The sequence below is a fragment of the Gouania willdenowi genome, unplaced genomic scaffold, assembly GCF_900634775.1.
Source record: "Gouania willdenowi unplaced genomic scaffold, fGouWil2.1 scaffold_2_arrow_ctg1, whole genome shotgun sequence".
Taxonomy (NCBI): domain Eukaryota; kingdom Metazoa; phylum Chordata; class Actinopteri; order Blenniiformes; family Gobiesocidae; genus Gouania; species Gouania willdenowi.
The window spans coordinates 49138-54772 of record NW_021145060.1 but is presented as its reverse complement, the minus strand read 5'-3'; the positions used below and the strand labels follow the sequence as shown (position 1 = coordinate 54772).

Below are 5635 nucleotides of genomic sequence, written 5' to 3'. Positions count from 1 at the left end.
ATGATTGTTTTTTATCTCGCGCGTGCACGTAAGTAACCCAAGGTTTACATACTCAGGGTTGATTAACCCACTTCATACCAGCTGTAATAGAATCAGATAAACAGAGTTTCCCATCGTTGGGTATGTTGACCCAGAGTTTATGGATAGACTCAGAGTTTGTTAACCCTCCTTTATGGAACACCCCTCTGCTGAACAGCACACAGAGCTGTGTTTAAGACTGACATGTGTCCCCTACTATTATTATTATTATTATTATTATTAAAGTGTCCAAGTCCTTTAACTTTGTCCACCTTTGGTGGTGCAGAGATTGTTGTTTTGACAAGTACTTGGTTGATAAAGGATATGAAAATAGTTTGTTGGTGTTTGTGAATTATTTGCTCTTTAATCCAGAAAATAAACAGGGAATTGTGAATACAAAAAAAACACTATTAAAATGTCCGGTAAAACTGAATACAGAAAACCCATTCACAAGAGCCCCAGGAGTAGTCGAAAAACTGTTTGCTTCTCCCTGATTAACCACACCTGTGCAATCACCATGGCAACATAAATAACCTGCATGACCCGCCCATCTACGGGTTAGGTAGATGCTAAACATATTATACTGAGGTAGCTCAGAAATAAATCATGGCTCCTACAATTATTATTGTTTGGATCTTTAATTCAACCCTCTGAAAAGGGTTGCCAGGCAATGTTAAGATTTGTTAGTTTTTATTCAAACTTCATTGACCACAGACCACAGTTCAAGTAGTTTTCAACCAATATTTTAATCTTTAGATCGATTAGAGTTCAGAGTGATGCAAACGTCCAGATACACAGTGGGTGGGGCTTAAGGAGGGGGCGTAGTCTCACTGCCAGGGGGCAGATAAACGCTCACTAGGCCACCACCCCACACCCAGAGCCAAGGCTGGGTTTGTTGGTTCCACCCCCTTGGGATGAGGGGCCTCTGACTCCGCCCCCTCTGGGTTTTCCAGGGCGAGGACGAGCATCTCTGCGCTCAGCTTCACGTGGCGAATGCGTCTTTTTCTTCTGGACATTCAGACGCATGTTGTCAAACAACTCAATAGGTCTGCTGCTGAGGATCTTCTGGACCGGCTCAGAATCGTTAAACACCACGAAACCAAAGTTTGGATGTTTTTCTCTGCTGATGATCTTGAAATCCAACACTGAGCCGAACTGTTCAAAGAACTCCATCAGTTCGGGCTTTTCCACGTCGTGAGGAATATTTCCTACGAACAGCTGATGAGCGTCAGGATAACGAACCATCCTTCGACCCTCAGACTCTCTGCCCTCAACTTCACGCGGCGAACGCGTCTTTTTCTCCTGGACATTCAGACGCACGTTGTCAAACAACTCAATAGGTCTGCTGCTGAGGATCTTCTGGACCGGCTCAGAATCGTTAAACACCACGAAACCAAAGTTTGGATGTTTTCCTCTGCTAATGATCTTGAAATCCAGGACTGAGCCGAACTGTTCAAAGAACTCCATCAGTTCGGTCTTTTCCACGTCGTGAGGAATATTTCCTACGAACAGCTGATGAGCGTCAGGATAACGAACAATCCTTCGACCCTTAGGTCTCTGAGGTCCCTGTGTGGAGCTCTGAGACTCACACTTTACCTGCACTCTGGGCTGTGTTGTGGGCGGGACTTTAACCTTGTGGGGGGGGATTCTTGACACTGGGACGGCTCCACGGGGTGGGAGGTACTTACTGGTAACGTACGCCCAGGAGAACGACCTGTTATTCTCAGGGGCGGGCTCCGGGAGGTCTGAGGAGCTTTTTTCTGTTATGTCCTCCAGCTCCTCCACGTCCTCCTCAGACTCTTCAGGAGGTTCAGAGTCCGAGTCCTGAAAGACCTCATCCTGGTACATGAAGACATCGTTGTGGATATAGAATTTGTTTGAGGTGGTTCCCTCCGGAGCCAGGACGAAGGTCTGCGCAAACCTCCTCATGGGCTGCATGTTGTTAGACAGCTCCCCCATCACCTGCACCACCACGCCCTCGTTCAGCATGGAGTGGGCGTCCATGTGACAAATCTCAGTGTGACAGTCCCTGAAACTCAGCTCCATCACCCGCTTCTGGATCTCCAAATTTCCGTAAACAGCCCCTGCTGGTTTGCCTTTGGAGTCCAAACCTCCGTGAACGTACGACGAGTCCTTCCCATAGAACGTGTGCAGGTTCTCGGGCTCCTTGTTCAGTACGGTGTAATACTGTCGGACAAACACTCGCCCGACCACCTGGGCACTTAGCTTCTCCATCACAATTTCTTTGATCAGCTGAAGTCAACGGGCTGTGCGCTCTTGACGATGGTCCAAAGTATACGGTCCAAATATTTAGCACAGTGCCAGTAGTTCCACAGTAAGGCTTTGATGTTTACCTGTGGAACTTTTAAAACTTAGTAACCTTTTCACTGCTTTTGAGGCTTTGATGTCTACCCGTAGGACTTTTAGAACATGGCACTATCATCTTTTCAGTTACCAGGACTACCTGTCAACACAGGTCTTCTAACTTATTCTGAGTCACCATGACTACCTGTCAACATCAGTTCTTTCCATTTTAACTCAGATTAATAATTCATATTGTGAAATATTAATTGTCTAGACCTATTAGTTTTATGAAGTGACCTTGAACTGAACAATTATTATTATTTATTAATAGTATTATTACTACACTGCTATCATGTTACATGATCAATCACCTTATCAATCCATCACTATACAAGCAGCTCCAGGTCAATGGGCTCCTTTGGGTGCTTTACTACTGTAGATTTAATGCTGCAAAACCATCAGATTGAAGGGCTTCTTAAATATGAATTATAGTTCCATTGGTGTTCACAGGTGTATGATTGATACATGCTGTCTTGGTGCATTGGTTAATATTTATCATGCAGTACTGAGGGGGTGTGCACTAGTGCATGATAGATCTACTTTTCTATGGCCTTCCTTTGTAAATGAGAACCTGTCATTATCACAGCCCCCAATGACCCTACTTACCTATTCTACACATATACTGGGATTCAATGCTATTGGTTTTTTTTACAGGTCATGATTTTAAACACACAACTGCTTTAGACCATAATCAGTATATAATAAGAAAAAGTAGATATAGTGTAAATGACCTTTTTCTTTAACAATAGGGCTGTGCGATTTGGACCAAAACTCATATCTTGATATTTTTTCCTCAAAAGGACATTATACGATATATATTTCAATATTCTAAAGTCAAAGTCTGACCAGAAAGACAATTCTGGGTTAAATTTGCTGATGAAAAATTCCACACAGGCACATTTATTAACAAACAGCTGCACAATATGTGCTACTTTGGGCTTTTTCCTCCTCTAAGGGACAGCACGTGTGAGTGAGTTCTGTAGTGTGGCTTGTTTGGAGGAAGGTCTTTGTTAGGACACATTCAGTGATCAACAACAACTCCTAAAACGAGTATTTTAATACAAAATAACCTATAAAAATATATATGTATCTCAGCAATATGGATACATTGTAAAGAAGAACACTTTTTAATTGTACTCTATGAATAATATTAAATACTTGTTTGATGTGATTTTTACTGTGATTGATTAAATAAAAAGTTAAAAAATATGGATATATATGGATATAGGCAATATTGTTTTTTTCTATATCGCCAAAAAAGAAACTCAATATATGTTGAATCACGATATATTGTCCAGCTCTATGTAACAATCACATTTATTGTCATTAACAATAAAATAAGGAGGCACTTTTACTTTACAGCCATGGGTTTGACACCCCTCTGTGTAGAGTTTGCATGTTCTCCTCATGCCTGTGCAGTATTTCTCTATTGGTACTGTAGCTTCTTCACATACTGTAGCTCAAAAACATGTACTGTATGAAATCCACAACACCTGTTTTTACTACATTTGACACTTTTTAAAATATTTATGGCAGGGCCGCTTTTAGACCCCAGACCATACATTTGACACTCGTGGTTTAAAGTGTAATACCATAATGCTATTTTGAATGTTGCCGTTGCACTTTAATATTTCAATAAAAGCATTCTTACAATAGTTAAAGAAAAATTTTATAATAATTGTAAAGCACTTATAATATTTGAAAAGTGCTGTTATGATGTTTGAAAAGTGTTGTGATGTTTTAAGAAAAGCACTGTTTTATAATTGAAGAAAAGTACTGTTATAATATTTGAATAGCCTTCGTTTTCCATTATGTACATATATGTACAGTAAGTTACACTGTTTGTTCAAAACATATTTTAAAACCAGGACCTGTTCAGATGTGAACTTTAGTAAATAAATGTTTATTCTTCTGTTTTCCAGTTGTGTGATTTGTGATAAATATGACCAGATAATATAGATTTATCAAATGAAATAAGCATCATTTACATAATTATGAGTAATACAACTTGATACAATTGATTACATTTTAAGTGTCAAAAAGATTCAAATCTACATATATTTTTCATAACAGTAAATATTACAAATATATAAATAGTACTTCATATTTTCATGTTGGTGATATTTCTGTTTATGGAAAAACTTAATTAATTTTACTTCATTTGTTTGAGTAAATACATCAAAATGATATATAACAAACAACATTGACTTAATATCTTCATTAATTTCAAGTTAAGTACATTTTACTTGATAGTGGCATTAAGTTTAACTTAATATTACTGAAATAAAGTGTATTTTTCAGTGTGGGAGAATAGAGACCACGTCATGTGTGGTGTGGGGGGGCATACCTGTCAAGTTTTGAATTTGAAAATAAGGGAAATTTTCTGGTGTCCGCTACGAACCGACCCACCGGCCCAACCAAGCTCCAGTATCCCTTATATTTTAAGACAGATGACAAGAAATCTAAAATACCCACTTGTCAAGCACTTAGTTAACACAATTAGATGACTATAAAAATGTGGTCGACCTACCTTTGTTGACATTGAAAAGCTGTGAATATTCCTACGTTATAATACAGCCTAAATGAAAACAAGAGTATATAAAGCAGATTTTATTTATTTAACATACAAGTCAAGACATTGTGTATTAACAGTTAATTTCACTTTGCTAGTCTTTAAACTAGACATTTACATTTTATTTACATTACATATTTTTGTTATACTTTGTCATGCTTACTCATGTAGTTCGCTGTCATTCACTAATAATGTGTTATACCGATTTGTTGCTGACTTTGCATCTTTCAACACTTTTTTGGAAGGAGTGTATTTGTGGGCTGGGCCAAAATGGTTTATTTTACATGACAGTAAAGCACAAACAGTGCTGTTGTCCAATGACATCCTATTCTCAGTAACAATCTTCCTGACCATACCAAACACCCTTTCACTACTGGCATTGCTGTGGGGAATGCATAGTAAAGCCTTCATTAGTCTTGGCAGCTCACTGAACCTCACATCCTTCCCTACCAGTCCCCAGAATCTGTCACTTTGGTTTTCTTGGGGGAGCAGCTTGCCATCTGTCACCTGGTAGTCAATGAGTTCCTCTCTCAGCCTATCTTCACTCAAACTCAACTGAGGAAACAAGGCACCTAGCCTTCCCACTGGAAAAAAACAAGTGTTTGACTGAATATTGCAGATCTAAACTATACATTACAATATTTAATTCTATCAATGAGGAAGTGACTAACATCTACCTGT

The 5635-nt window shown here is 39.0% G+C and overlaps 1 pseudogene; it reads right to left on the bottom strand.

The window, feature by feature from the left end:
* Positions 1 to 873: 873 nt before the first annotated feature.
* On the bottom strand, positions 874 to 2277 carry LOC114459342 (ras GTPase-activating protein-binding protein 1 pseudogene; annotated as a pseudogene).
* Between the last annotated feature and the right edge of the window lie 3358 nt (positions 2278 to 5635).